We start from the raw sequence: 15,805 nt of genomic DNA on the forward strand, positions 1-15,805 counted from the left end.
TTACAAATTTTGCTGCTGTAAACACGGGATCACATATGTCTTGTGGTATGATGTTTTCAATTCCACTGGGAAAATACCCAGAAGAGCAATAGCTGGAACAAGTGGAACCTCTAATCATGGTTGGTTGAAGAATCTCCATACTGATTTCTGCAGTGGTTGTACCATTCTACACTCCCACCAACAATGGAGAGGGTTCCTTTTCCCCCACAGCCAAATCAACATTTGTTAACTGTATCTTGATGTAACTGTATCTTGATGTTACTGTAACTTTGTATCTTGATGTTAGCCATTCTTTTTGGAGTGAGATTATATCTCAGTGTTACTTAAATTTGCATTTCGTGAATGATCAATGATGTTGAATATTTTTTCATATATTTATTTGCCATTTGTATTTCTTCAGTTGAGAATTATATATTCATCTCAGATGCCCATTTTTTGATTGGATCTTTAAATTTGAGGGCCCTGATTTTTTTTCAATTCTTTGTATGTTCCAGATAGAAATCCTTTGTATGAGGGACAGTAGGAAAAAAATCTTTACCACTCTGTGGATTATCTTTTCACTCTGTCAGTGATTTCTTTAAATGTGCACAAACTTTTTAATATGATGAGATCACAGTTATTGATTCTTTGAAGTATTTCTCATGCAGTTTGAGTTCTGTTCATGAACTCTCAGCCTATCCCTTGTCCTCGAGATTTCTAACTTTTTTGTCTTCTGTCTTAATATTTAGATTTTTGATCAATATTGATTTCAGTTTAGTGCACAGTGATAGGTATGGATCTAGTTGAAGTCTTTGACATGTGGAAAGCAAATTTTTCCAGCACAACTTACTAAAGAGGCTATCTTTCTGCCAGTGCACTTCCCTGGCCCCTTTGTCAAAGGTAAGGTAGTTCTAAATCTATAAGGACCTGGGTTTTTTGTTGGTACGTTTTAAATTAAGTTTTTAATTTCATTAACTGATTTTGGCTTATTCAGAGGTTTTAGATCTTGTTAATCCAGCTTTGGTAATTCATATGTTTCTAGGAATCAGTCCATTTTTTTGTATTTTCCATCCAATGAAAGTACAGGGTTTCAATGCAGGTATTGATGATCTTCTATATTTCCACAGGATCTCTAGTGATTTCACCTTTGCATTACTTATTGCATGAATTTGAGTTGTTTTTTTTTTCCTTTTTTGGCTAGAGTTGACTAGGGGTTATCAATTTTATTTAGTTTTTCAATAACAAATTACTTGATTCGTTGATTCTTTGTATTGTTTTCTTACCCTCAATTGCATTATTTTCAGCTCTAATCTTTATATTTTCCCCTCTTCTTTGGACTTTGGATTTGATTGTTATTCTTTTTCTGTAAGTTTGAGGTGCATCATTAGTCATTTATTGGTGTTCATTCTATTTTTCTAATATGAGAATTCACTGCTATAAATTTCTCTCTCAGGACTACTTTCCTTGTGTCCCACAGGTTCAAGAATGTTGTTTTTGCATTTTGTTGGATTGCATATGTTGTTTAATTTTGTTTTTAATTGCCTCGGTGACCCACTGGTTGTTCAGTAGTGTGCTATTAAATTTCCATATGTTTATGGAGCTTTTGTGTTTTCTTTTGTCATTAATTCCCAATTTCAGTGCACCATGGTCAGATAATACGCATGAGATAATTTCAGTTCCTTTGCATTTACTTAGGCATGTTGTTTGTGTTAGTAAATGTCTATTTTAGACAATGTATCATATGCAGCTGAGAAAATATGTATTCCGAGGCTGTTGGGTGGAACACTCTGTATACATCTACTAAGTCCATTTGCTTACAAGATTGATTCAGTTCTGTAAATTCTTTGCTGATTTTTTTTTTTAGTTGAAGCATCTCTTTGTGAAAATGGAGCACGATGCTCTCTGGTTACAATTGCATTATTGCTTATTTTATTTTTTATGTCTATTAGTGTCTGTCTTACATATTTGGGTGCTCCCATATTTGGTGATCATATTTATGATTGTTATCTCTTCTTGAAGTTTTCTTTAACAAGTACGTAGTGAACTTATCTCTTTTGATTATTCTTGGTTTGAAGGTCACATTATCTGCAAACAGAATAGCTACTGCTACTTTTTTGTAAGTTCCTTTTGTATGGAGTATTGTTTTCCATCCTTTGACTTTCAGTCTATGAATTCCCTTTGGATAAATATGTGTCTTCTATATAGCTTATTTTTGGATTTTGTTTCTTGATCCACTCTGCTAATCTGTTTGTTTTGATTGATGTATTGAGGTCATTTACATGAATAGTTATAACTGATATATATTGCCTTATCTTTATCATGTTACCATTCTGCTGTTGGTTTCCAAATTTTCATCTCTGTGTAATTGTTTGTCCTGCTTATTTGTTTCTTTCCGTTGTAGTTCTTGGAATTGTGGTCATTTTTATTTCTTTCTAGGATATAACTCATTGCTCTTTGTAAGGCTGGTTCGGTGGTCATGAAGTTCTTTATTTGTTTTGTCATGTTTTTGTCTTATTTCTCTACTGATTTTGAAAGATTATTTTTCAAGGTACATTAATCTGAGTTGGAAGTTGTTTTCTTTCAATAGTTGAAATACATCATAGTGTGCTCTTCTTGACTTGATGGTTTATGTTGAAAAGTCTCCCATGATTCTGATAGACTTTCCTTTATAGGCTATCTATCCCTTTTCTCTAGTATCTTTTAATAATTTTTCTTATGCTGAATTTCTGGGATCTTGATTGTTATATGTTGATGTGTAGATTTATTTTGGTTATTACTAATTGAAATTCTATATGCCTCTTATCTTAATGTTAGTTTCTTTCTCCATGTTTGAGAAATTTTCTTCTATTAATTCTGATAATGATGTTTTATGTCATTTGTGTATCTTTTTCATTGACACCTAGTTTGTATTTCACATTATATATCAAATTTATATTTTTTCTCTTTGTATCATATTGCAGCTATTGAATTTTTATTTCCTGATTCCTTGTCATTTTTAAGAGATCTTTCCTTTCATGATCACTCACTAACCACAATCCTGTCTTCAAAGTCTGAGAGTGTGTATTCAATTTCATATATGTTGTTTTGCCAGCTTTCAATGAATTTGCTAATTTCTTAGATATCTCCTTGAATCTGCTTCATGTATCCTAATTGTTTCTTGTATTGTTCACTCAAAGTTTCATTTTTCTATGCTCCTCTTTTTTACTTCTGTGTTTTCTTTGGATATATTCACCAATTCTTTCATTAAGTTTATCATTTCCGTTTTTACCAGAAAGATTATATCTGTATTTTTTCTTTTAATTTTCTTTATTCTAAAAATGAAACAAAAACAAAAAGAATAGAAATGACACAGGATTTCAAAAATAGTAGGAAATTTACACTATTTTATATATTGCATATTGTTATCTTAGATGTAGTTGTTCAGAGTATAATACCAATTCCTATCTGATTCCCTTTTAAGCTTCCTGACATTGTTTATTTCACTTGCTAACATTTCAGAAATTTTAGGTGTGTGACTTCTAAATTGGTCTACTTCATGGCTCATGTACTAGATCTCAATCTGCTGTAAGTTTAGGATTGTATTTTTTTTTAAATTTTGGCATTGTCTTGTGTTTCTCCAAATTGGCCATATGTCAAGCCCTAGTTGCTTGCTATGCTGGCAGCCTGTCCAGCAGCAGGTCTCACTGAGGGTTGCTGATAGCTTCAGTTCTCTGGATGAAGACTCCTGGTTCCTGTGAGCTTCAGGGATGCATTCTGGGTGTGGATGGGTCACTGGGGATGGACTTCTACCCCTGTCGGCCTCACTGAGGGTTCTTGGGTGACTTCAGGTTGCTGGGTGTAGTCTTCTGATTCCCATAGGCCTCAAGATGCTTCCCAGGTGTAGGTAGGCCACGGGATACAGATTCCCAATCCTCAGGAGTCTCACCTACAGTTCCTGGGTGTGGGTGAGTCACTGAAATCAGCTTCCCAGTCCCTGGTGGCCTCATTTTCAGTTCCCAGATGGCCATGCATCTCTGCGCATAGACTCCCAGTGCCCAAAGGCCTCAGAGATGGTTCCTGAGTATGCGTGGGTCTCTGGGTGCAGTTTCTCAGCCCCTGTGGGCCTCACTGTGGGTTTTCTGATGATTGCGGGTCACTGGGCACAGAATCCTGGTTCCCACAGTCTTCAGAGATTGTTTGCACATGTGGGCACATCGCTGCATGCAGCTTTTCAATTACCAGGAGCCTTACTTACAGTCACTGGGTGTAGGTGGGTCACTGGTAACAGCTTCACAGTTCCTGTGAGATTCACTGTGGATTCCTGGATGACCAAAGGTCACTGAACACAGATTTCATTAATGAAAATTTAAATAATTTTTAGATTGACTAATACATGAAAAGAAGTAATATCAAATAATGATGATGGAAACATATCGGTTCAGCTACTTCTCAGATACTTTTTGAATATGTTTTAATCTTTAAAATATGCATCCAGATTTTACATCTCACTTCAAAATAATCTTGTGTGAACTGCAGAGTAGAGTACAAAGGAACTAAGATTAGGCATGTGCTAACAATTGTTGAAGCTGAATTTAGTGCACATGGGGGTTCATTATCATATTACGTACTTTTAATATATAGTTGAAAATATCCACAATAACATCTAAAATAAAATAAAATATATATTCCTACTTTCCCTCCTAGGCAGGAAGGGCTCTGTCTCTTTACCATTCAAATGTCCAGTCAACAAACACTAAACAGCTTAATTTGTTTCTAGTCCCATCTTGGTTATTTTTTTTTTTTTTTGATGCCCAAAATGAAGGAAAAAAGGTTCATTTAGCTTACAGTTTTTGGAGATTTCAGTCCATCATCAGCTCATTCCAAGGAATGATGGCATGTTTTAGGGGCAGCCTTACATCATGGTTGGGGTAGATTCCAAAAACATCAAGGGAAAAGTATGCTTTCTTTCCTCTCCTATATTTCATGCCAGGTACTTGCCCCTGGGTGGGTACAGTACTCACACCACCAATCCAGGTACTAGACAATGGACCAATCAAAAATGCTAGACTCAGCTTCTTCATGACTGCATGAGGCTGGGGGGCCTATCCAACACAAACTATAACAAGTCCCATAAAATAAATGAGGATAGATGTGATAATGGCAAGAATAAAACCAAACTGGTACCTTAATGTTAAACTTATTCTCCAGGCTCATTCACTGTACTTCTGTCTGCTGTCACCTTAGAACAACTCTTCACAAACTTCACCATTAACAGTACACACACATGCACATCATTAGTAGTACACACACACACACACACACACACACGCATGCACACACACACGCACACACACACGCACACACACGCACATTATTTCCAGTATAATCATTTTAGACCCTATGTCTTCTCTGAAAATCAACAAAGTCCCAATTCTAAATATCTTCTTCTAGATTTTGATTGACTACTCTAATGCAGGCTAAATTTCTTTCAGCTCTCTTTCTTCTAGATCTAAAAATTATTCAATTTTCTTTGTCTTCAAAGTGTATTCTTCTTTCCCAATCCCAGACACACACACTTTGTTTTTTATAAAATACTATCATTTCTCTTTTCTATTGCAGAAATAACAATGTGCTCAGAACACAAACATTTAAAATGACAAAGAATGGGACTATGCCCCATGCAGCTCAGATAAGGCAGCAGCCTCACTCTACACACATTTGCCACTAATAGACTCTGCACCTGTGGATTCTGTGCCTTGGCAGTAGCCATCTCCCAATTAGAAGCCGGCTTTACATTTTGTTTCCCTTTAGCATGAGGCAGCAAAAATGTTGACCAATGGACAGACCCGATTGCAGACTTGGCCAATGCCTAGGACAAGACGGTAAGGCCATGAAGAAAGTATAGACCTGGCTAGCAGTGTTAGCCCCAAGAAGAGACCATAGCTATATTAAGTTACAAAAACAACATGTGATTTTGTTTCAAAAGTGACTCCTTCACAGCAGGCTAAAGCTAGAGAAGAAACTCACCTTATTGACAGACAGTGTTTAATCAGGTGCTATTTTTGGAGGAGTTTGGTTGTTTAAAACTGAATTGCTGAACAATTATAGAAAAATTACACTTCTGAGTTTCCAGTGTTACCCTTCCATAGTGGCTGAGTGAAAGATAGCCACAGCAGACATAAACTTTCTGAGAAGTGTAAGCTCAGAATGGGAAAGACACAGGTCTTGCCCTCCATAGTGAGAAAACAGGCCCTGTGAGTGTGGCTTTCAAAGAAAGCTATATATAAAAGTATTGGCACTAAGTCAAATGTCTTCTTGAACTCTTGACCTGAGACCTTCATCCAGCAGGGACCAGAGGGCTGATTATTTTTCTTAGCTATCAATATGAGCCAGGATGTGCCTTGGTTTGAATGGTTGTTCCAGGATGGAATATATAGAAAGAGTGGACCCTGGAGCAGACAGAAAACTAACAAACTTAAGCAGATAAAATGTAAACTTAAGCAGATAAAATGATGATTTTCTGGCTTCCAAAAATGCAGATTCTGAAAAAAAAACATTTAAAAACACAGGAAATTTTTTATTGACTCAGTTTTTTTTCCTCTTTTTGTTATTCTTGCCTTGATCATTGAGGGTTTGGGTGTTTTCTCATTTTAATTTTTTCTCTTCTCATTTTTCTTTTCTTCCTCTTTATTTCACTGTATTTTTGGTTTTTCTTCATTATTTTTTTCTTTTTTACTGTTAATCTAATACTACTGATTTCCTTTAATTCCTCAATATGATTCATTAGTCAATTTTTCTCTCTTCCTTTTTATTTATCATTGATTAATGTTTTAAATTTTACTTTTTTCATTCCATAGTTCCTAAAATATTCTATCTTTGCTAGTAAAATCATTAGACTTTGTTAATGCTGAGCTAGTTGATTCTATGCAATTACAGTTCTATTGTTACTGGAGACACAGTTGTTCATTTAGTAGTTATTTATTGTTGGCAAATATTTGGTTTGCCTTAGTGGTTTTACTATAATTACATATTTCTTTTCTGTGGCTCAGGGTGAGTACTTATTGGTTAATAGGGCATTTCAATATTAAGTTTGTCTTCAGTGCTTATATTATTGCTGATATTACTATAGCCAAATTGATGTAGTTGTTGCCATCAGTTGGTTTTAACTGCATGTCAGTATCAGTATGTTGATGTCATAACATTACTCCCACTAATTCCCAGAGTACTGAATACTGAACCAAACACTCTGCAGCGTCACCTCCAAAATAAATGGAAGTAGCAGAACTCTGGGACAGAAGCAAAAGCTTGGGTTAGCCACATCAGAGTAATTATTTAAAAACAGCACTTACTTAATGAGGTCCCTATACTAGCAACCAAATTAATGGCCTCCACTATAATATACTTGCAAAGCTCAACACCAAAAATGAGTAAACAGAAAATAGAAGCCTTAGAAAACCTGACAAGAAAATACCTCCAAAACCACATAGCTTTTTCAAAACTGACTTCTAGGGCATCAAGGAGAAGGAAATCAAAAGCCAAGCAGCCAAAATGTTTAAGGATAATAGAAGAGATTTTTTTAAAATATCAGTAAGGTACTTAGTGGGAACAAGAAGGAATTACTAGACAGATAATGTACCTAACATGCATGTCTACAGAAGACTGTAGTAGAAACTAGCTGACTGACACCAAAAGATACAAAGCATGATTGTCCAGTATAAAAAAGAAGAGTAGATTAAAAAGTACAAAAAGGAAATGCAAGAGATTAAAAATTCTATCAAAAGTACATATGAGAAGCAGAAGTAAGAGTTCCTGCTCACCACCCCGAGCATTGGGAGAGTTTAAGGATATTGCTACCAGTGATCAAGGATGGACCCAGCTTTCAGCCACACTAGACTGGGCTCTGCAGGTTTCAGACCTGCCTGGACTATGCCTGGTGATCTTCCAATCCGGAGAACTATGTTGCTGGAGGAGGGAAGTGGGCTCCCAGTGAGAGTGAGTTCCTGCTCCCCATCCCAAGCCCCAGGAGAGTTTAAGATCATCACTCCCAGTGGTCAAAGATGAACCCAGCTTCCAGCCACACTAGCCTACACTTGGGAGATTTTGCAGTCTGACTTGATTGCACCCAGTGACCTTCTTCAATCAGGGAAGTTGAGAGCACATGAAGTGAGATCCAGTGCATTGGTCCTCACCCGGGAAGAGGCCTGGACCATCATCCACAGTTGTTAGGTGCCCGTCAAGCAGCCTAGAAGACCAAAAGTAAAAGATAGATGAAAAATACAAGAAACAAACAATACATGAAGCAGATTCAAAGAGATACATGGGAAATCAAAAATTCCTTTGAAAGTTGTCAAAACTGCCACAACAAAAGAGGACACAGAATTTCAGACCATGCAAGACAAGATTGTGCCTAGTGAACAGGAAAGGAAAGATCTTTTAAAGATAACAAGGAATCGGGAAATAACAATTCAACAGCTGCAAGATGCTGCAAAAAAAAAAAAAACCCAACATAAGATGGATAGGGATAAAAGAAAAAGAAGGGGATAACAGAAATGATATCAAGAGGCAATATACAGAAGTAATAGCTAAAAATTTCCCAAACAAGAGAATAGAAACTGACATATGGATTAATAAAGTGTGTAGAAGCCCAAATAGCCATACTCAAAATAAAATTGCATCCAGACATATAATAATCACCATCATAGAAATCCAATATAAGAAAAGAATATTAAAAGCTGTTAGAGAGAAAAGGACACACCATGTATAAAAAAAAGCCTATCAGAAACACAGCAGACTTCTCAACGCAAACAATAAAGTCAAGAAGACCATGGAGTGAAGTATTTCAGATCCTAAAGGAGAGTGATTTCCAACCTAGACTGATGTACTGTGCAAAACTGTTCTTCAAAATGGATGGAGAAATAAGATACTTCCAAGACAAAGAACAGCTGAAGAATTTCAAGATCACCAAATCAATCCAGCAAAGAATACTGAAAGACATTCAAGATAAACAAAGGAAAAAACCACTAAGCAAGGCTGACAATTAAACAGAATGGAAAGATAAAGGTGCAAAAGCAGAAAGATAACATCAACAATAAGCCACTATACAACAGTTAAAAACCAGTAATGTAAATGGTCTAAATTCACCAATTAAAAGAAACAGACTGGCAAAATGGATCAAGACACAACATCCAAGCATATGCTGTCTACAAGAAACCCATCTTACCCAAAAGGCAATTCACAGACTAAAAGTCAAAGGATGGAAAACAGTACTTCAAGCAAAAGGAACAAAAAAAGTAGGGTTAGCTATTCTGTTTGCAGACAATGTGAATATCAAACTAAGAATGATCAGAAGAGATAAAGAAGGTCCATACATACTGGTTAGGGGAAAACTTCAAGAGGAAGAGGTAACAATCTTAAACATATGTGCACCAAACTTCAGATCATGCACTTATACAAATAAAGTATTAAAAGAAGTGAAAATCCAAATTAGCAATAACACAATTATAACAAGAGACTACAGAACATCATTGACACCAAAGGACAGATCAACCAAACAGAAAATCAGCAAAGAAATAACAGAACTGAATCACACTTGTGAACAAATGGACTTAATAGACATATATAGAGTGTTCCATCCAAGAACATTAGAATATACATTATTCTCAGCAGTACATGGGACATTCTCTAAAATAGACCATATACTAGATCACAGAACATATCTAAATAAATGAAAAAGAATTGAAATTATCTCATGCATGTTATTAGATTATAGTGCCATGAAATAGAAAGTAATGATAAAAGAAACTGCAAAATATCCACAAACACATGGAAATGAATAATACAATTTTGAGCAATCAGTGGGTCACAGGGGAAATTAAAGAAAGTGAACAGTATCTACAAGCAAACTAAAATATAAATACAATTTACCAGAATCTCTAGAATGCAATGAAAGCTGTCCTCAGAGGAAAATTTATTGCACTGAGTTCTTACATCAGGAAAACAGAAAGAACACAAATAACGTGATGCTACACCTCAAATGTCTAGAAAAAGAAGAGCAAGTCAAAACAAAACCCAAAAGAAGGGAGGAAATCATAAAAATCAGAACAGAAATTAATGCAATAGAGACTAAGAAAACATTCCAAAGAATCAATGAAAAAAAGAGTTGGTTCTCTGAAAGAATACATAAAATTGATAATCCCCTAGCCAACCTTATTGAAAAATGGAAAAAAAGATTAAATTCATGCAATAAGGAACAAAAAAGGCAAAATCACTACAGATTCTGTGGAAATACAGAAGATCATCAACACTTATTTTAAAAACCTCTACTCACATAGTTTCCATAACACAGAAGAAAGGGACAGATTCCCAGAAATATGTGAAGTACCAAAGCTGGGTGAAGAAGATATGCAACTGCTGAATATGCAAATTTCTATTAATGAAATTGAAAATGTAATTAAGTCCTTACCTACAAAGAAGAGCCCAGGCCCAGACAGATTCTCTGTGGAATTCTATAAGAAATTTAAAAAGACTTAATTTCAACACCCCTCAAACTCTTCAATGAAGTTGAAAGGGAAGCAATCCTTCCTAAGTCATTCCTGGAAGAAATATTACTCTAGTACCAAAACCTGAGAAAGACGCAACTAAAAAAGAGACCTACAGGACAATCTCCCTAAGTAACACGCATGCAAAAATCCTCAATAAACTATTGGCAAATAGGATGCAGCAAATCATCAAGATTATACACCATGACCAAGTGGGATTCATCCCAGGCATTCAGGGATGGTTTGACATATTCAAATCAATAAATGTAATCCACCATAACAATAAAGCCAAGAGTAAGAATTACATGATCATTTCTATAGATAAAGCTTTTGATAATTCCAACATCCATTCACTATAAGGAACTTACAGAAAATTGGAATAGATGGTCTTTTCTTCATTATGATAAAGGCCATCTATGACAAACCAACAGCCAGTATCAAACTAAATGTTCAAAAACAGAAGGCCTTTACCTTAAAATCAGGCACAAGACAAGGATGTCCCATATCGCCAATTCTATTTAATATACTATTGGAAATACTAGACAGAGGAATTAGAAAAGAGAGAAATAAAAGGGATAAAAATAGGAAAAGAGGAAATTAAATTATTTTATTTGCAGATGACATGATACTCTACATAGAAGACCCTTAAAACTCCATTGAAAGACTCCTAAATATAATAAATTCAACAATATACCTGGATACAAAATCAGTATTCAAAAATCAATAGCAGTCCTATACACTAACAACAAAATCACAGAGACAGAAATAAGAGAAGCCACAGCCTTCACACTAGCAACAACAACAAAAAAGAAATATTTGGAATTGTTCTCATGAAAGATGTGAAAGATCTATACAGGAAAATTATAGTACACTGAAACAAGACACTGAAGAGGATCTCAGAAAAAGAAAAGACATCCCTTGCTCATAGATAGGAAGAATAAATATTATGAAAATGGTCCTTCTCCCAAAATTGTTATACAGATTCAATGCAATCCCAATAAAAATACCATCAGCATACCTCATAGATCTTAAGAAATCACTCGTAAATCCATCTGGAACGAGAAGAGACCTAGAATAGCAAAGACAGTTCTAAGCAGCAAAGGCAAGGCAGGAGGCATGACCATCCTTGACTTGAAGTCATACTACAAAGCAACTGTAGTAAAATCCGCATGGTACTGGAATAAAAACCGAGCTGAAGATCAATGGAATAGATTAGAAGATATAACCACAACTACAAACACACTCAACCACCTTATCTTTGATAAAGGAGCCAAACATGTTCACTGGAAGAAAGACAACCTCTTTAATAAAGGGTGCTTGAAAAATTGGTTCTCCACATGTCAAAAATGAAAATTAGACCCATGCCAATCATGACGCACTAAATTAAAATCTAAATAGATCAAAGTTGTGAATATCAAAAGAGAAACACAAAAACTAATAGAAGACAAATTGTTAAAAACTTTGAAGACATAGTGGTAGGCACAGAATCCATGAACAGGAATCAAACTGTATGGGAAATGGTTCCCAGAATCAACAACCGGGATCACATCTTATTAAAAAGTGTCTGCATGTCAAAAGTAATATCCAGTATAGTGAAAAGGTAACACACAAACAGGGAAAAAATCTTAGTGAACTGTTCCTCAGACAAAGAACTTCTGTCTAAAACATATAAAGAATTAAAAAACTCAAACTCCCCAAATTCAAAGACCCTCTTCAAAAATGGGCATCTGAGTTGAATACACAGTTCTCAGATGAAGAAATATAAATGGCAAGTACATGCATGAAAAAACATTCATCATCATTGGTCATTAGAGAACTATAAATTAAAACGACACTGAGATTCCTTCTCACTCCTCAAAGAATGACCAGCATCAATAAAAAAATGAACAACAAATTCTGGAGAGGCTGTGGGGAAAAAAGAACTCTCCTGCACTGTTGGTCGGAGTGCAAACTGGTGCAACAATTTTGGAGGTCAGTCTGGAGAGTTCTCAAAAAGCCTAGACTGGAAGTCACATTTGTTTCAGCTATCCCACTTCTAGGCATATTCCCAGAAGTACTGAAAACATCATACCACAGTGATATATGTGCACCCATGTTTATGGCAGCACAATTTGTAATAGCCAGATCTTGGAAAGAAACTAAGTGTCCATCAACTGAGAAATGGATTAAAAAAGTTGTGGTATTTTTATACAATGGAGTACTACTCAGCTACAAGGAATAGTCACATTAACATATTAATAAATAAATGGATAAAGCTTGAGACCATACTCATAAGCAAAATAAACCAAACTCACATGTATAAATACTGTACAGTCTCCCTAGTGTAAGAAATGCTAAGAATACATAAAAGTATGTGGTAACCAGAATTCCCCATTATATTGTTTTGAAGCCTTATAATGTTTTCATTCATTAATTGGAATGATTTTATTCTGGGTTGTCTGATTTTATTGTCTATGACGGTATCAACAGGTAATCTGAAGAAAAAAAGACATTATCATAGCTAGTGCTGATTTAATACCATCTTGTTTTTAAGTCCTACCAAGCTTATGTTCTTATGTCTCCATCAGTTTTATCATGTTGTATCTTATTGGATTTTATTATGCATAATAGTATAAACAAAATTTTTTATGGACAAGGGGATAGTATAGTAACACTTGTTAATTTTCTTTTAGTTGGTTTAGAACACCCTGTAATATTTTCATTCTCTTGAATGGTTTTTTTACTCCCCTGTTCTGTTTGATACTATAGTGTATGAAGTTATGCTCAAATATTTGAAGGAAAAAGACACTATTGTAAATACTGTGCTATCAGGTTGTCTTGTGGGAAATACTATGTTGCTTGAATTTTTCTGTTCTAATCTGTTTTGTTATGTCCTCTTTTATCTTAAGCTTTTTAAAATGAAAAATAAAATTTTAAAAAGAATTTCCAGAACATCCAGTTATACAAAGCAAGTATTAATAGAAGTTAAAAACCAAGTTAGCAATATCACAGTTATAACAGGAGACCTTAACACAGCACTGACACCAAGGGACAGAACACCAGACAGAAATTCAGCAAAGAAATAACAGAACTGAATCACACTTGTGAACAAATGGAACTGATAGACATATACAGAGTGTTCCATCCAACATCACCAGAATATACATTCTTCTCAGCAGTATATGGGACATTCTCTAAAATAGACCATATACCAGATCACAGAACATATTTAAATGAATGCAAATAAGTTGAAATTATCCCATGCATGTTATCAGATCATAGTGTCAGGAAACTAGAAATTAATGATAAAAGATACTGCGAAGATCCCACAAACACATGTAAATTGAATAATACAATCTTCAGCAATCAGGGTTCCCAGGGGAAATTAACAAAGAAATGAAACAATACCTACAAAGCAAATGAAAATACAAATACTATTTACTGGAATCTGTGAGATGCAATGAAAGCAGTCCTCAGAGGAAACTTTACTGCACTGAGTTCTCACATCAGGAAAACAGAATGAATAAAAATAAACAACCTGATGGTACACCTCACACATCTAAAAAAAGAGCAAGTCAAAACCAAAGTCAAAAGAAGGGAGGAAATTGTAAAAATCAGAGCAGAAATCAATGCAACAGAGAGTAAGAAAACAATCCAAAGAATCAATGAAAAAAAGAGTTGCTTCTCTGAAAAGATAAATAAAATTGATAAGCCCCTAGCCAACCTATTTTTAAAAAGGGAAGAAAAAGCTCAAATTCACACAATAAGGAATGAAAAAGTTGAAATCACTACAGACTCTGTGGAAATACAGAAGATCATCAACACCTATTTCAAAAACCTCTGCTCCCATAGGTTCAATAACACAGAAGAAATAGATAGATTCCTGGAAGCATATGAAGTACCAGTGTTAGGACAAGAAGATGTAAAACTACTGCATAACCCAATTTCTATTAATGATATTGAAAATATAATTAAATGTCTTATCTACAAAGAAGAGCCCAGGCCCAGATGGATTCACTGCAGAATTCTACAAGAAATACAATGAAGACTTAAAGCCAACACTCCTCAAACTCTTCAATGAAATTGAAAAGGAAGACATTCTTCCTAAGTTATTCTTCAAATCAAGTATTGCACTAGCACCAAAGCCTGAGGAAGACCCCACTAAAAAAGAAAACTACAGGCCAATCTCACTAATGAACGCAGATGCAAAACTCCTTAATAAAATATTGGCAAACAGGATGCAGCAAATCATCAAGAAGATTATACCATGACCAAGTGAGATTCATCCCAGGCATGCAGTGATGGTTCAAGATACGTAAATCAATAAATGTAATCCACCATATCAGTAAAGCCAAAAGAATGAATCACATGATCATTTCTATAGATGCAGAAAAAGCTTTTAATAAGGTCCAACACTCATTCAAGATAAGAATCTTACAGAAAATTGAAACAGATGGTTTTTACTTCAGTATGATAAAGACCAACGGGGGCTGGGGATTTAGCTTAGTGGCATAAGCACCTGCCTTGCAAGCAGGCAGTCAGGAGTTTGATCCCCAGTACCAATAATAATTTAAAAAAGACTGGATAAAGACCAACGAAGACAAGCCAACAGCCAATATAATACTAAATGTTCCAAAACTGAGGGCCTATACCTTAAAATCAGCCACAAACTAAGGACGCCTCTTATCACTGCTCCTATTTATTATAGTACTGGAAATACTAGCCAGAGCAATTACACAAGAGAGAGAAATAAAAAGAGTAAAGATAAGAAAAGAGGAAGTTAAATTATTATTTGCAGATGATGTGAAACTCTACATAGAAGACCCCCAAACCTTCACTGAAAGATTCCTAGATATAATAAATAATTTCAGCAATGTAGGTGGATACAAAATCAATACTCAAAATCAATAGCATTGCTATACACTAACAATAAATCACAGAGAGAGACAAGAGAAGCCACACCCTTCTCATTAGCATCCAAAAAATGAAATAGTTAGAAATTAATCTCATGAAGTAAATAAAAGATCTATACAAGGAAATTTATAATACCATGAAAAAAGAAATTGAAGAGGGTCTCAGAAAATGGAAGGACACCCATTGTTGATGGATAGGAAAAATAAATATTGTGAAAATGGCCATTCTTCCAAAACTGTTACACAGATTCAATGCAATCCCATTAAAAATAGCATCAGGATATCTCATAGATCTTGAGAAATCTCTCCTAAAATTCATCTGGAACTAGAAGAGACCTAGAATAGCAAAAGCAATTCTAAGCATCAAAGGCAAGGAAGGAGGCATCACAATCCCTGACTTGAAGCTATAGTACAAAG

This window comes from Cavia porcellus, unplaced genomic scaffold (assembly GCF_034190915.1).
Source record: "Cavia porcellus strain 051 isolate PalLab524CR breed Dunkin Hartley unplaced genomic scaffold, mCavPor4.1 scaffold_3, whole genome shotgun sequence".
Classification (NCBI taxonomy): Eukaryota; Metazoa; Chordata; class Mammalia; order Rodentia; family Caviidae; genus Cavia; species Cavia porcellus.